General features: G+C 53.1%; 1 protein-coding gene and 1 long non-coding RNA gene across 4 annotated transcripts in view; one reads left to right on the forward strand and one right to left on the reverse strand.

Annotated features, from left to right (window-relative positions):
* Positions 1–2,259: 2,259 nt before the first annotated feature.
* Positions 2,260–7,734, reverse strand: LOC110347482 (uncharacterized). The gene is made up of 3 exons (XR_002392146.2): positions 6,320–7,734; positions 4,145–5,222; positions 2,260–3,741 (listed from the first exon to the last, which is right to left on the reverse strand). It is a non-coding gene; the product is annotated as an uncharacterized LOC110347482 (long non-coding RNA).
* A 97-nt stretch (positions 7,735–7,831) lies between these two features.
* Positions 7,832–15,527, forward strand: part of Hrh1 (histamine receptor H1) — a 54,953-nt gene continuing 47,257 nt past the window's right edge. For all 3 annotated transcript variants that reach the window (XR_015449640.1, XM_087207176.1, XM_087207177.1), the window contains exon 1: positions 7,832–7,931. The gene's annotated coding sequence lies outside the window, so the exon portion shown is untranslated. The remainder of the gene's footprint in view (positions 7,932–15,527) is intronic.

A 15,527-nucleotide genomic window follows, 5' to 3' on the forward strand; every position in this document is an offset into this window, starting at 1 on the left:
CACCTGCTAGGCTGGTAAGGGCAGGGGGAGGGGAAGCCAGAGAAGCTGCAAGGGAAGGTGGAGGGGGACCTGGCCCCATCGCGTGACCCTGAGCGTGGAGAGACCCTAGGGTCCCAGATAAGTTGGCTGAAGCAGAATGTGGGGAGGACCACGCCCTTCTCTGAGCCGGGGGCTGGAGAACTAGCTGTGTGCATTCCCCACGGGCCCATGTGCCCTCCATGTCAGGGGCTGAGCAGGAGGACTGAGACCCGGGAGGAAGGGACAACTTGGCAGTGAGCTGTGTGGAGAGGAACAAATGTCTTGACAGGCGCCCTGCAGAGGAGGGCTCCCACATGATCCCAAGCCCCAAGTGGCCACCTAGAGAGGTAGGGAGCGCTCAGCTTGGGGGAGACTGGGCCCCGCTCACCATGATGGGCATCGACAGCCAAGGCCAAGTTCACACACTGACACATCAAGATGATCACTACTTCTTTCCCTCACCCAGGTTCTTTGACTGAAAGCAGGCCATGGTCCCCTGTGTCACACTGTTCTGGGCTTGTTCCTTTACTTTCCTTGAGACTGTGAGCAACTTGAGAGCAGAGATGTTATGGCTTAGACCTAAAATGTTCCCCCCAAGCCTCGTGAGTTGCAGGGTTTGGGGAAGGTGACTGGATCATGGGGCGCTATACTCATAGATGGATTTGTCCATTGGGCTGAGTGTGCAGTTAAGAGGCGGGGCTGGGTGAAGGTTGTCATGAGGGTGTGGCCTAAAGGATGTGTTCTGTGGTTGTTGTTATTGCTATTGGTTTTTGTTTTTTAATTTTTTTTTTTTTGTGGTACCAGGGATTGAACTCAGGACCTTGAGCTTGCAAGGCAGGCGTGGTGCCACTGAGCTAAATCCCTGGCCTCACTGTTGTTGTTTTGAGACAGAATATCCCTAGGTAGTTCAGGCTGGCCTTGAACTCTCAGCCATCCTCCTGCCTCAGCCTCCAGAATGCTGGGATTACAGGTGTGCACCACTACACCTGGCTTGAAAGGAGTCTTCTTATCCTGGCTGCACCCCGCTCTCTTCTGGCTGGCTGCCACGAGCTGAGCAACTTCCTGTCACACCCTTCTGCTGCGCTATTTCTACCTTGGAGCCAGCAGACCATGGACTGAGCCCACTGGAAAGTGAGCCGAATAACCCTCTGCTCTTAAGTTCCAGGTGTCAAGTGTTCTATCCAAGGGACAGATAGTGGCTAAGACAAGAGATGAGATCAGATTCTCCTTTGGATCTGTGGCCTCCTGGCCCAGGGCATGACACAGGGTAGGGGGCTGGGGAAGAGGTGCTGAATATTGATTGTGAGCTCCACGGCTGAGCACCTGCCATGCTGTTCACACACCAGGCCACCCTGGGAAGCAGGACTGTGCACATCCGCTTTAGAGGTGAGCACACAGCAGCCAGTTACTGGGCCGTGTTCTGAGCATATCATGGGTATTAACTTCCCTGTCCTCACCCAGCCAGCACGGCAGAGGACAGCATTCTTCCCATCTCATAGGAAGAGAAAGTGGTGTAGTTAGAAGGGATTTGCTTAGAGCAGCACTGGGATCTGAAGCCACTGCCCACATTCCTTTTCCAGCACTGGCCTGTGCTCCCTGCATGACCTGCTGCTCGAAGCCCCCTTCCTTTTCCTTCCCTGCCCATCTCACTGGGGAGCTCTTCACATCCTCCATGCTTTCTCGAATGCTCAAGACTCAGGGATGCTCCTCTCTCCCTCTCTTCATTCCTTTGTTCCATTTGAGTTTGTAGCCACCTTCTCAAGGTGACATGATAGCTCAGAATGGCTACTAAAGCTCCAGCCACTACGCCTATATTCCAAGCAGCAAAAAAAAAAAAGGTGTGTGTGCTTGTGTTCTTCAAAGAGATTTCCCAAAAATCCCTATAATATGTACCCTCATAGCTCATTGGTTAGATTTAGTCACATGGCTATATTGTTCCAAAGGAGCCTGGGAAATATAACCTTTTGTTTATTGGATACGGGGAAAGTGTTTAGTAAAAAGCAAACTACAGGACCGGGGATTTAGCTCAGTGGTTTCGCCACCTGCTGCGCAAGAGCAAGGACCCCAGTTTGATCCCTGTTACCAAAAAAAAAAAAAAAATGGTTGAATATGGGGCTGGGGATTTAGCTCAGTGGTTCTGCCGCCTGCCTCGCAAGCACAAGGACCCAAGTTCGATCCCCAGTACCAAAAAAACCCCCCAAAACCCAAAAAGCAAACTACAGTCTCTGTCGTATTGCCACTTAGCATTTATTTTAGACTATTTATCTATTTATTTATTTGAGATGGTCTTGCTATATAGTAGAGGCTGGCCTTGAACTCACCATGTAACCAAGCCTGGTCTCCTCCTGCCTCAGCCTCCTGAGGGCTGGGATTACATGTAGGCCCGCACCACTGTGCCTGGCACTTTGGCATTCTTGCATCATACTTGGGATAGCTTATTTAGGTGTCTTTCTCCTCAGCCAGAATTTGTGTTGTAGTTGCTGTGAACGTGCTTTGTGAAATATATGCATCTTGTTGCTCAGTATCAAGTCTCTGAGGACTGGATTTTCTGGGCTGTAGGAGATGCACATTGGTGTCTTTCAGAAGCGGATGTACCATCTATGAGCTCATCGACAGCATACGGGAATTTAATTGCTCCTACCTCCTCACCAAACACTTAGAATGAATACTTTTTGTTGTAGCCATTTTGCCAGTGGCCTCATAGCAACTAGAGTACAATCCAGGCAGACCTCTATCCTCTCCCTCCTCGAGTCCCGGAGTCCAGCACAAGGTGAAGACCCTGGCGATGGGGGGATAAGCGACTACAGTTACATCCCTTTGGGTGCCCTATGGTCCTTCACCTGATTCTTTGCCCACAGCAAATCTGCAATAGTTGTTCCACTGAAATAAATTCAAACGTTGTTGGCTTCAGCATCCCAGGTTATAAAATGGGTATAAATGCCCTCAGAGGTCAACTCCAGTGTGGATATTCTTAGTATGTAGACCATAAAATTTTTAAAATACATTTTTGTTTAAAAAGAAAAGAAAGTCTGGCTTGAGAGAGTTGTTCTCCTTCTTTTTTGCACAAACCAGATGCGTCTTGCATACAAATGGAGCCCATTATACAGCCCATCTGCCGTCCGCCTCCTTCCATTCGCTGCATGCTATATGAGGGGTTCGGGCTTCTGCCTCTGAGAAGCAACACCAGTCCCCTCACACCACAGGCAGCCCTGGATAAAACTGCTTAACAACGCCGGAAACCTGCAGACATCCTCACAGAGCTCCCCGGCAAGCTGGCACTCAAGGGGTCAAAATCCTAAAGGATGAGGGACCCCAGAGGGCGTCTGGCACCTGTGGGCTTTTCCCATGAGCTGTCAGTGCCCAGGCAGCTGGATGGGGAGGCTGGGGACTCTGGAGAAGGGAGAGGTAAGAGCCAGGGGCCTGAGCAGAGCTTTCAGCATCCCACAGAGCCTCGGAGACAAGAATTCACGCTGGGCACACTTTAGCTTTCCCAAATGTTCACCGAAGCTCGGAGATCTTATCCACACATAGAATTTGGGCCTTGGGAAGAACTCCAGAGATAATGAATCCAAGTATTTGATGTTATCAATATGGCAGGAAGTGGAAGCCCAAGGACACTGAGTGACCTGCATAGGGTCACACAGCAAACAGGTCTGGCTTCTTCCTGTGGCATCTTTTCGGGGTGGCTGTCACAGCTGCAACACCCTCGTCTTCTCTAGTCACCTGAGAGGGGGGTGGAGGGGGGAGAGACAGACAGAGACACAGACAGACAGACAGAGATCAATTTAATATCAGTTCTGATTGTGATCTTTTAATAAATGAGAGTGCTTTTCTAAAATGAAACCAAGTACAAATCCTTTTATAAAAATTAGTGGTCATTTTGTTCTAATTACCAAAGTATAATGAATTCACTAAAAAAGAAGTTAGAAAATACAGACAAGTAAAAATGAGCAAGAGCCCAAAATGCCCACAAAATAGTCTCCTTCCCATCAAGCCTTGATATAGCTACTGTGTTTTTATACACAGAAAGCTACAATTCTCAGACATACTGAGTCTTTTGTAACTTGCTCTTGCGAGTGACCTGTCACACTGTGATTGGTTCTTATGGAATTCTGTATTCTCTTACCTGGTCTTAATGCTGCTTCATGGTCAATTCCAGTAACATATAATATAATCTCTCAAGCTGGTGCCTTCCAGTTAAGCATTCGGAATTTTAAAAAGTGTTTTACTCTTGTACGCAAACCTGCAGTGAACATCTTTATGCATAACACGGTGATATCCCTGGTCATTTTTTTCAGAAAACATTCTTAAAGGATGGAGCTCAACATTTTAAAGTTTTCAATATCTGGTTCCAAACTCCCCTCGAGGCATGTCTTCTCAATGTGCACCCCAAAACTCTGTGCCTTACTGAAGAGGAGACAGAGTGGCCCGGCCTTGTCATTCCACCTTGATTCCTGACATTCTTGCTCATCTTCCTTCAGACATCCAGGGCCTGGGGTGCAGCTCAGGGCCAGAGCATTTGCCTAGCATGTTCGAGGCCCTGGGTCCATCCTGGGTACCACAGACAGGTGGACAGATGGACAGATAGCCTCACAGTATTAGTCTAGCTAGATTTCTAGTGCAGAGGTCAGAGGAACCACAAAAGGCCAGGACCTTTGAACTGAGGGCCAACTTGAAGTGGCTGATTTTGAGGACTCTGAGTGGCCTACTGGCCCTGCGGTTCACACATCTGTCACTAACTGAGCAGGAAACAGAATAAGAGTAGAGCCACCCTGCCTCTTTGGGCAGCTACACAAGCAGTTGCCATCCGGATGTCTTGGGCTGTTCAGTCCCAGAGGAGGTGGCTGACTTGGTTTGGCGCTGGGTGGGTCCCTGGTCAGGCACTCTGCCCAGAGCTGTCAGCCCCCTGCTGTACTGTAGCCTGGGAGCCCAACATAAGTGGCAGTCATTTCCTCCTAGTCTCCAGGGCTCTGTGACGCCCGAGTCCCCTGAGCAAAGATAGGGCTCTTGGTCAGTGGGGGACTGAACATTACCAGCGCACATTTTCAGAGGGTTTGTCTCACAGTCAGAGACGCGGGTGCTGTGTGACTCATTAGCTGGGACACCTTGGCAAGTCCCTTCTCCTCTCTGGGCCTTCCTCAGTTTCCCCATTCGAACAAGGAGGTAGTTGTCCTGGCTTTGGTGAGCACTGATTCCTGTGTTTTCTAGAGGAGGAAGGAAGGGAGGGGACTGGGTTAGCAAGCACTTACCAGAGCCCAAGCACTTTGCACAGGGGAGTTTGTTATCCTAAACAAAAGCCCCTCAGGGAAGGAACAGCAGTGCTCCTGCCTGCCCAGTACCAGTGCCACCAATTCCGCTAAAGGCACCCTGGTTTCCTTTAGGGAATCATCCCCTACCCATCCCTAGTCCCAGTGGTTTGAGTGCATGGCCCCACGCCCTGGTCCAGGAATAGTCATGAGACTCAGGTGTGGCCAATCAGAGAGGCCAGGATTGTTTCAAGACTGGGCATGTGACCCAGGTCTGTCCAATGGCAGTCAGCCTGAGATTTCTGCTGGAAGGATTGGGAAGGAGGTGACCTCTTACCCATTGTCCACTCCTGCCTACCTGTGGAGAGACTTGGCCTGCTGATAAAATGGACACAAGAGAAAATGCTCAAGATACAGAGGGCGACAGATTCAGGGCAATTTCCTGAGCCTCTGGAATGGGCTGTGCCGAATCTAGATCTGCCTCCCAAACGTTTTGGCTCAGGAACCCTGATTGGATGAAGCTCGTTATCATTAGCTTCAGGTTACCTGCAACCAAAGGGATCACCACTGAGCCAGGCATGGTGGTGCATGCCTGTCAACCCAACACTCTGGAAGATTGAGACAGGAGAATCTCAAATTCAAGCCCAGCCTGGGCAGCTTAGAGACTTGATGAGACCCTGTCTCAGAATAAATAAAAAAGGAGTGGGAATGTTGCTCAGTTCCAAAGCCTGGCTTCCTGTCTGACCCTTAGCGGCAGTTTTCCCCATGTGCATGTAAGGTGAGAACCTCAGTGCGGTCTTGTCCAGGATGTTGATGGGGATTCTCTGGCTGAAGGTAGCATGAATCTATGTGCTTAAGCCAAAAAGGGTTCTTGAGCTGAGCAATTTAGGAAATGGGCCAGGTGTGGCACATCATGCAGCACTCTCAGAAGAGAACTGCTGTTGTTTTTCTTCTGCTGACCATGTATTGTTAGTTGGTTGTACCTTACTACTCCTTATGGCTGGGGTTACTTTATGATATGTCTGTTCCAAATGCCACCATCAAACAACACATACCTTGATCACTGGGGCCTTCAAATAATGTCCAGCGTGCTGTTTCTAAAATGATTTTTCTAAAAATGCTGGGTTTAGCAAGCCTAAATCTGGCCAGGGGAAGTGAAACTTCAGGGAGGAATCCCAAGTGATCCAGCCTTCTCTGTGCTGCAGGAAGGAAAGTGAGATGGGGTGGAAGTGGAGCCAGCAGTCCCAAGGATCCCCCACCCCTGCTATAAACCCCACAGCCACGGCAGGAAATGACTTTCCTGTAGTTTCTAACAGGTGCAACCTGGGCACTAACGCAGTTCGAAAGGGTACATACTCCAGGAAGGTGTAACACATAGAGCCCTGGAGTGGCACCAGAGAGTGAGTGCACTGGGGTGGGCCCTGGATCCTGGGTTATGCTGGTTAGGAGCAAAGGGGGATCCTGGCTTCTCTGCCTACAGCAGTCAGGGTTGGTGTCCAGCAGTGGAAAGCAGGCGCCAGCTGTCTTGGCTGCAGTCACATTCAGGCACGGCTAATGGCCCTCTGACCTGCCTTGCAGACAGGCTGTCTAGCAGAGGGCATCGTGGCAGGTACTGAACCCTCCGTGTGGATGACATCATGGAACTTCCCGGCAGCAAGAAGGTCAGGACGAGACCTTAGAACTCACGGAGGCTCCTTGGCACAGGGCCTCCTGTGTAGAACTTCACTGTGCCTGGTGTCTCATCTGCACAGTAGGGCTACCGGTCGATCCTGTCACCCAGGGTGAGGGGAGGACTGCTCCAGGAAGCTCCTGAAGCGTAGACAGAAGCTTCCAAACTCCCATCCTACAGGCACGGACCTTGAGGACCCGAAAGGGCTCGCTCCCCACCAGGCAACAATCCGACCACTTGTGACCACACGACCACTGCACACGCGGGTGGGGGTAGTACCCCACGCCGTAGCACCCTCCTTTCTCTGGGCTTGGGCATCCTTCCTGAAGGGCTGGGGGACCTGAAGCCTCACTGTTTAGAGGTGCACAGAGGGGTTTCCTGCCTGTGAGGAAGAGCGAAATGCCACCTCTGTCCCGGCTCTGGAAGCAAGCGAGGAGAATCCTCCATCTTCAGGGTGTGTGTGTGGGGGGGGGCAGAGGTCCCCTCCCAGGGTCCTGCTGCACACGCCCCGCTCCCACCCCTAGGTGGCACAGGGACACCTAGGACATCAGGTTCTGGAAACTCGAACTCGGGGCCAGCAATCCCCATTCATCAGGAGGAGCCAGAAAGAAACAGAAGGGATGTGGGGTTCTCGGCCCGGGGTCTGTGGCGCCCACGAGGCTTCCAGCGAGGCCCCCCCGCCCGTCTGGCCCCATCCGTCTGCGCTGCTTCTGCCGGAGTCTCACCCTCTCCGTCCCCGTCTCACTGGCCACCCCCGGCTCTGGTGCGCACTGGGCCGAAGCCGGGCCGGGAGCCCGGAGCCTGGAGCCGGGCTTGGGTGCCCCCACCCGTTCCTCCGGGCCCCGGGCTCCGCCCCGCCCCGCCCCGAGCCCCGCCCCCCCCCGCCCCCGCCCCCGCCCCCACCGCGCGCCGCGCACCGCGCACCCAGCACAGCGCCCAGAGCACCACGCACCGAGCACCGAGCACCGCGCACCAAACTTTCCCCGGAGCCAGCGCAGGTGAGTCCGGCGCGGACCCTGGTTTCGGGCGGGCAGGGCCGTGGGATCGCGCATCTCCGCGGGGCTCAGGGGACCCCGCGTCTGCGACACGAGGGGCGTGCTGCCGGAGGCCGGCGACGCGGCAGCGGGCTGGGTCGGGAACACCTGTGGCTCGGGGTCAGGATCCTCTGCCCACCGACTCCCTCCGGGGTTCCCGCGCCCGCGTCCACGGCAAGAAACTGAGGCTCGGGCGCCGGGAGCGCGGGCGGGGCAGGAGCCGGGTTCGGAGCGCGCTGGGTGTCCTCAAGCGGGGAGCCGCAGGGCCCGGGACCCGGGGTGAGAGCACCGGACCCCACCCCCGCCCGAGAGGACCCGGCGAGCAGCTCGACAGGGGCGGGGACACGGCCTGGACACCGCCTTCCCCCTGGGCTGACCCCGCCCCCGGGCCCCCAGCGGCGTCCCCGACCCCCTCGCCTGTCCCGGGGTCAGTCAGCCTGGAGCGGGCGGAGAGGGCGCCCAGGGAGGGTCGCCGTCCCCAGGCAGGGGCCCCCACCGCCCACCGGGCGGCCAGGAGCCGGCAGAGTCCGGTGCCACGCGGTCCCCGCGTCGCCGCCGCCGAAAGAGGCTTCGGGAGCCGGTGCCAGGCGGGAGGCTGTGGGGCCGGAGAAGTGGGTGCGGGGCCTGGTGGGGGGTCAGAGGGCAGGGCCCCCTCCCCCCGGCTGTTTTCCTGAAGGCTGAGGGAGGGAGGGAGGAGGGAGAGAGCCCTGTGCACTGTCCCAGGTCCCAGAGCGGTGGCCCAAGAAGGTGTGAGCCCTTACTCCGCCCTAGAGCAGGCGGTGACCGAGGCTCTGGAGGCAAGGAATCCCTGGGGTCACCCAGCCGGTCCAGCTTGGCAGAGCCGGAATTTGAAAACCAGTCTTGCCTTAATCTCGGGTTAGCGGTGACGCCTGGGCAGCAGAGAAGACCTTAATTTAGATCCCTCTGCGCTGTGGCTGGCTGCATGGAGGAGTGGCAGACAGCAGGTCTCCAGGAGATGGATCTCAGGGGTCTTCTGCTGAGGGGTCCACGCCCAGAGAGCCCCTGACAACCCGCACAGGTGTCCTACTGTGAGGGACCCTCACACACCAGGGGTGAGGGGGCAGCAGGGGACACCTGGTACCATTTCAGGTGTGGCAGAATCCTGAAGGTGAGATGCTCCCAGCCCGGGATTTCAGAGCTGGTGAAGACTGGTGCTGCCGACCAAGGAGCTCCACACCTCAGAGAAATCTGAGTGACCCTAGCCTGGGAGTGTTCTCCAAAGGACCAGGCACTTGGAGTTCATTGTGTTCTTTCTCTCCACGAGGAAGGAGCACCAGGCAGACCTGACATGGCTTTTGGAAAGCATAGATGGGCTCTGGAATGGACAGCCTGGGTTCAAATCCTGATGCTGTCACCTGAACTCTGTGGCTTTGGGCAAGTCGCTGTACCCCTATTCCTGTTTCCCTGCGTGGGATGGGGCATTCACAGCACCTTGCTCAGTGGCCTGGCCAGGGATGTAAGCATGCTTGGTGTGCAAGGCGCTGATATGGTGTCCCTCCCAACCTGCAAAGTGGAGCAGATCTAGTTAGCTGTTATGTGTCCCAGAGGCCTAGGGAGGTCATAGACTTTAAACAGTGCAAGAGCAGAGGGCTGGTCAGTGCCCACTCGTCACTGGCTTCCTTCATGCTATCTCGAAGACTTCCAGCTCTGGCATGGTTTGGAGACTGGATTTGGGACAGTTTTCAAAGAGCTGTTTTCTGAATGTCGGAACCAGTCAAGGAGGCCAGGGCTTCTGTGAAACTCTGGGGTGCATGGTGGAAGAAAGGCTTGCTGGCTCCCAGACTGGATTTGAGCTGGATGGTCCCTTCTTGGGTCCCCCAGGGACCAGCGAGGGTGTCTTAATGGCTGTGGACTCGAAGGTGACGGGTCTGAAATGCATTTTGCAAGATGTCCCCACAGCTGTCCGAGCAGGACTCACCAGCCCAGTTGCTGCTTGGTTTTGCCACTGGCGGGAGAGATTTGTTCACTTTTTAGCTGAGGAAGACTTGTCCTGAGTTCTGAATCTTTTTTTTTTTTTCCTCCACTTGAAAGAAAGAATGGAGTGACCACTGGTTTCCATTTGCTCATCTGCAAAATGGCCATTAATAATAGCCATGTCTGCTTCTCAGGATTAAGGCGAGATGGACAAGCAGAGATAAGGAGGGGGCAGATCACATAAATGCCAAAAAATTGCATGCGATTGTAAGTGATTCTCATTAGCATTCAGGTCAGGCATGAGCTGTAATTGCTCCTGATCCAAGATGTTTTATCTGAAAGCCATACCTGGCAGAGGATCATTCAAGTCCTGGTCACCTACTGCCCTTCCTCTCACAAAAGCCCAGGAGCATTTCTGAATCTCAGGATGTAATTAGAATAAAGCTCCCGTATCTTATTTATAAGTGACTCACTTCTGCCATTAATGGTGGCAGAGGACTGGGGCGCACTCTTCGGGAACAATGCCACTGATGTGGGGGGGAGGGGCAGGATGCTTCACGCACCCCCTTGTCACCCCGCCCCCCGCCTGCCCCTCAGTCCTCCCTCAGTCCTGCAGATGTCACAGGGCCAGGATGGAAGCTGGCTCTGTGCAGCAGTGTGCCCTGCAGGGTCCCTTCAAACTTGTTGCTGCTCACAGAACATGTGTTAGAAACAACTGCTTTCCAACAGATGCTGGCACAGAAGGGGATGCGGAAGGCTTCTCCAGGGGTGAGTTGAAAGTATAGACTCTGGTTTCCAGCACACCTGAGTTTGAATCTTGGTTCTGCCAGCTTGTTACTGGAAACATGATTTTTGGCTGTCTTCCCAACTAGAATATCAGCTCTACGAGAGCAAGGACTGCAGATGCCTTATTCACAGCCTCCGCCACCTGGGGATGGGGGACCCACAGGGATCTGTGCATGAGGGACTGTCTGAAAGCTAAGTTGCTTAACTGAACTGCAGCTTTCCCATCTGTTAAGTGGGGCAACACAGTACTCACCTTGTGGATCCCTGTGAGCTGAATGGTGGCAGGTTCTACCCAGGATAAGCACTGTCCTCAAGGACAAATAGGTGGGGAGCAACAAGGACACAGCTGGCCTAATCTAGGAGACACAACTTTTTTCCTACCACCAGACCCAAGGAGGATAGCAGCACCAGTTATAAGCACCCTACAGAGTGTTTCCATATCCATTCATTCTCCCAAAGTAGGCAGGAATCACTATTTTTGTTTCACAGGTGAGGAAACTGAGGCTCAGACAAGTTGGTAGGATACCCAGAACTACAGAGTTCAGAAGCAGCAGAAGGTGGTTAGTGAAGACAGGTTGCTGTGATTTCCAAGTCCCGGTTGTTACCATGAGCTCTCTGTCGCCCTCTACAGGATGGGAGATGTAAAATTTAGACTTCCACGAACATAGTATCTCTTTTCATGATTTAGGGTGTTTTTATGATTGTAACAGTATCCTTTGTTAGATATATTCCTAGTTATTGGATAATTTGTATGCTGTTGGACATGTGTGTGCATATGTGTATTTATACACGTATATTTAAATTGAATTTTTTGAGGCAGGGGCTTGCTATGTAGTTCAGGCTGGCTTTGAACTCACTGTGTAGCCCAGGCTGGCCTTGATCCTCCTACTTCATCCTCCCAAGTGCTAGGATTACAGATGTGTGCCACCATTCCCAGCTTGAAATTGTTCTGATGGTTACTTCTTGGAGAAATGTTTCCATTTTGCATATTGATTTTTATTTTTAGAAATTTTGCCCAAAATCTCTTTAAAAATGTATTTGTTGATTTTTATGGCAGGACTACGTACACAGTTGTAAGAAGTGCAAATAACCGTTTGTTTCTTCCATTCTAATTCTTTTGCTCCTGTCAGATAAGGAAGTTCTTTCTGTTCCTAGTTGGCTGAGTATTTTTCTGTTTAGTCATAAATGGTAGCAGGGTTTTAACAGATGACTTTTCGGCATCTGCTCAGATGGTCATGTGACTTTTTTCAATCTGTTAACCTGATGCATGACCCTGATTTTTGCATTTCTGGAATAGACCCAGCTTGTGTCATCCTGTGGCATCTGTATGGTGGGATTGTATCTTCTAGGCTCTTTGTTTAGGATTTTAATAGCAGTTCATGGGTGAACTTCCCTGATGATTTCCTTTTCTTGCGTCCTTGTCAAGCTTTGGTGTCAAGGTTATGCTGGCCCCGTGAAAAGTGGTAGGCAGGGCCCCTGCATTCCTGTTCTCTTGAAGCAGTTGCATAAGCTGGAAATTGTTCTCCCTTGAGTGGCTGGCAGAGCTCAGCGGGGGGCCCTGTGGGTGGGCTCGATGGAGGCGGAGAGTGGCCAGGAAGCCAGTCTCAGCAGGGCCAAGGAGGAGAAGTTCGGAGACCTGTGTGCCATCAGAGAGCCCAGCTGTGGACGCTCCTGAAGCTTCTCCCCACCAGGGGTCCTCGATGAGAGGAGCCTCCACCTGGATGCCTGTGACCCATGCTTGAGTCTCTTCCTGCTTCCAAAATTGCCACTGCTGCAGATAACTGTCTATGAACAGCTATTCCCTGGTGGCCCTAGATTAGGGAACATGACTTTATTGAGTGTTCATTTCTGTCCCAGTTCTTCCTCCTGTCACATTGTTTTCCTGGGATCCCACATAATGACCCACAGGCCAGGCCCCCTCCTCCCCAGGGGAAGCTAGATCCAGGAAAATTTCTCCCTTGAATCTTCCCTCAGTTCTCTTTTATTAGAACCATGACAACATGTGAGCTGGTTACTGGTGGCCCCATTACTCAGATTTGGAAAATCAAGGTTTCTAGTTATCTTCTTATGCCATGATAGGTGGAATCTTTAACCTGCTTGGAGTTTGGGTGAAAGATAAAGGCTGAGCTGGTTTTCTTTGTACATACTGAGCAATGATTTCCATCCTGTTCCCCATTCTATTACTGATATTACTGAGTCTGCTCTCCTTCCTCAGCCGTCTTCGTACTCTAATTACTGTGTGTCTTGGAGACCCCTCAGGAGCTTTGGTATCTGTCGGTCCTTGGCTGATGTAGAAGCCGACAGGCACACAGGGTGGCAGCAGGAAATGGGACCCATGCCAGGGTTAGCTGAGAAGAGTTGGATCAGGGATGTTACCTGGGGTACACTTCTTGGTTTGGGGAACTGACCAGGGACAGCCACAGCCGAGGGTGACTGTATGGGAAGAGATTCGTTCTGGCTCTAAGCTCGAAAGGGTGCGGGAAGGGGCGATTCTGGAAAGCTGGAGAGAGACTGGGACCGGCCAGTGTATAGTCACCCTGCAGCGACCTGGGGAGGGCACAGGGCCAGGATGTGCAGCACGCTGTCCTCTGCCTGCCCGGGGCTGCACTCAGACAGCAGGGTCAGACAGCAAGTGGACGGATGGTGAGGAACCTTCCATGTGGCCCCTGGAGACACAGCAGGTGCTGGGAGAGGGGACTGGGCAGGTGATCCAGGAGCATTCGTGTGCTGTGTCTCTGCCCCAGCCTTCCGGGAGGACTGCAGAGTAATCTGAGGCAGTGGTGGAAACTGCGCTGGGTCAGATTGTCAGCATCTCTCCTAGGACAAGGACAAATGGGGTTGCACAGGAAACCCCAGGTGCCCGAATTCAGCCTATGTTACAGAGCTAAGGGTCCAGGTCCTGGGGACCCAGGTTTGGATTCAGCCCCACTGCTGTCCAGACTGTGTCCTGACAAAGCCACCGACCTCCCTGGACCTGGATGCCGCTGTCGCCTGATGGGGTTTGTGACAGTACCATCACATGTCACACGTGGGCCTCGGTCCCCGGGGCTGCATGTACGCAGTGGGTCCACAGGATGATGGTGGGGCTGAGAAGGCAGTGTCATCACAGGGGGGGACGCCCCACGCATGTCACTGCTCCCCGAGGACCTTCCAGGGAACAAAATGTGCAGCTGGAGGACAGGGACACGGATGATCCCAACCTGTGCAGCCTCAGCTGCTGTGTGTCTTAGATTTTAACAAGAAAGTTTTAAAAAATTAAATAAGAATAAATTTTAGAATAAGGTTATGAGAAAAATATTTTTATCCAGCTGTACTATGTGTTTGTGTCTTAAGCAAAGTATTATTACTAAAGAGTCAAAAAGTTTTTAAAAAATAAAAAACTGAGCATGGTAGAACGAACATACAATCCTAGCACTCAGGAGGCTGAGGCAGGATGATCACTGTGAATTTGAGGCCAGCCTGGGCTACATAGTGAGTTCAGAGCCAGCCTGGACTATGTAGTGAGACCATCTCAAAACAAAACCCTAACCCTATCACACAACAAAACCTTATAAATAAGAAAGTTACAGAGGACTACATTTATTATTGAAGAAAGGAAAGCATCTTAGTGCATGCAGTATGCCCCAGAGTGTGCCTCCTGTCTCCCCCAGCACCCCGCCTCCACGGCAGGTGCCCCACGGGAGCGCCTGCTTTGTCTGGCCTCCCTCTGCCCCCGGATGTACTTAGATGCCCACACACTCACCCCCAGGCTGTGGTTGTCAACATACTCGGTCCCAGCACACACCAAGCCGTGTGTGATGGGCAGACACGGGGGTGTCAGTCCACACCACAACAGTCACAGGTCAGCGACACCACCAGACGTTGTCGCTTTCTCAGGCCGTGCCCTGGCCCTCCGTGGTGCACGGCAGTGTTCACATCCAGGATTGTGCTGAGTTTCAAGCGAGTCATGAGGCTTGGAACAGGATCAATGTTTGAAAGCACTTACAAGTGAGTCTGCAGCCGCGAGTGTCGATTACAGAAACCGGCTAAGAAAGGAACCTGGGGGTTTCTTTTCCTTGACTCATCCCGCGGGTCTTGTGAGTGTGAGCCATGTTGGCCCTGGTCACTAACGTCTAGCGACCTTTGCATTTGTGACCTGCCAGCTGTCAGCGGCCGGGAGGCAGGGTCCTTGTGAGCAGGTGGAACCCAGAGGCAGTGGTTTTGGTGGCCAACGGGCGGGGGTCAGGGTCTTGACCTGAGCTGGAATCCTGACACCCCCCCACGGACATACATTTCCTCCTCTGTAAAGCCCCCACTGACAGCATGACTGGGGGCCTCTCCAGACCTCCCGAAGGCCGATGCTTTCTCATCACCGGGGACCCCAGTGTTCCTTGTCAGAGACTTTCCCTGTCTTGTTTAGGCTGACCCGCCTCCCATTCTGGGTCTGTCCACCTCCATGTAATTGTGTGGCCCCACCAGCTCTCAGCCCCAGAAGTTCGGGGAGCGCAGCTGTCCGGCTCGCTGGTCACCAGCAGGGCCCTTATTAGCACCTCACACAGTAGGTGCTTACTGAAGGATGCAGATGACGAGGTATCTCGGTGTCTGCCCTGCACGGACCTTGCGACTCAGCCTTGTCTGAGGCATTGGGAAGTAGTAGAAACCCCAGGCAGGGTGAGTTCTCTTCCCTGTGGTTTCAGGAGCTCAATAAGTATTTGTTGGCTGTGTATCGATTGCCTCTCACGGCACCTCTAGCACGGAGTTTGGCCGGGGGCCGAGAAGCTGCAGTTAGGAGCACAAGGCAGATGGGCTTTCCTCCCCTGGTTGCTCCCGCTGGAGGTTGGAGGGGCTGGCCCCTCGCCA

The sequence above is a fragment of the Heterocephalus glaber genome, unplaced genomic scaffold, assembly GCF_053883595.1.
Source record: "Heterocephalus glaber isolate CG9 unplaced genomic scaffold, H.glaber_assembly_v1.0 deba00000768, whole genome shotgun sequence".
In the NCBI taxonomy this organism is placed as follows: domain Eukaryota; kingdom Metazoa; phylum Chordata; class Mammalia; order Rodentia; family Bathyergidae; genus Heterocephalus; species Heterocephalus glaber.